The sequence below is a fragment of the Trichechus manatus genome, unplaced genomic scaffold, assembly GCF_000243295.1.
Source record: "Trichechus manatus latirostris isolate Lorelei unplaced genomic scaffold, TriManLat1.0 scaffold00062, whole genome shotgun sequence".
Taxonomy (NCBI): Eukaryota; Metazoa; Chordata; class Mammalia; order Sirenia; family Trichechidae; genus Trichechus; species Trichechus manatus.
The window spans coordinates 9,339,659-9,340,967 of NW_004443998.1; positions in this window are offsets into that span (position 1 = coordinate 9,339,659).

Consider the following 1,309-nt stretch of genomic DNA (forward strand, 5'->3'; position numbering starts at 1 on the left):
GAGTCCAAAGGACATGCTCTTCACTCGTGGCTGTTCTTCCTTGGTGGTGGTGGGATCCTCTTCCTGCTCTGGAACTGGCTCTCTTTTAAGGCTAAACTGACCAATCACCTTGGTGGGCCACAATTGCCTTATTTGCACAGTCCCACCCAATCACTTGGGTGGGAGTTATAAGACCTTGGCTAGACAGGCCACCCAAAAGCAATCCATTGAATGGCATTACTGCATCAGCGGCTTCCCCATATAGGCCACCTTCCATATTGCTGTCACAAAAGTCACTTTATGGCTGTGTTCCAGTCTTTCACCAACTTAAATGGCTACAGGATAAATTCTCAACTCCTATGAAATGTCAGCCTTATCCCTACCTGGCTCCTGCTTGCCTTCTCTATCCAGTCTCATCTTCCACCTCCCCCTAAGAATGCAAACTAGACTTTAGTAGGTTCTTGCCTGTGACCCAAACGCGTCAGGTTTTTTCTGCTTATGAGCTTTTGCACGTGCCTCGCTCTCTCTCTAGAGCAATGAATCGCAATTCTGGCTGCATATTAAAATCACATGGGGAATTTTTTTTTTTTTATTGTGGTAAAAATGTATATAAAACTCCTGAGGTTCACCCTTCATCCAAAGATTAGACAGGCCCATAAAACAAAACGAGACTAAAGGGGCACACCAGCCCAGGGGCAAGGACTAGAAGGCAGGAGGGGAGAGGAAAGCTGGTAACGGGGAACCCAAGGTCGAGAAGGGAGAGTGTTAACATGTCGTGGGGTTGGCAACCAATGTCACAAAACAATATGTGTACTAATTGTTTAATGAGAAGCTAGTTTGCTCTGTAAACCTTCATCTAAAGTACAATTTAAAAAAAAGAATTCTCCTCCCAAAAAAAAGAATGACCAAAGAACTCTTGCAAAATTGAAAAAGATTAAAGAGACATGACAACTGAATGCAAAAAAAAAAAAAGTATATAACAAAACATTTGCCAATTCAACAATTTTTATATGTACAGTTCAGTGACATTTATTACAGTGAATCTCAATCCTGGCTGTATATTAAAATCACATGGGGGAAATTTTAATTGTGGTAAAAGTGTATATAACAAAACATTTGCCAACTGAACAATTTTTACACGTCCAGTTCAGTGATTACATTCTTCATACTGTGCAACCATCACCACTGTCCTTCTCCAAATTATTCTGCCATTAACAGAAACGCAGGGCTCCCTAAGCAATGACCCCGGTAACCACCAGTAAGCTTTGGTCTCTATACATTTGCCCACTTCATACAACTGGGATCATACAATATTTGTCCTTTTGTGACT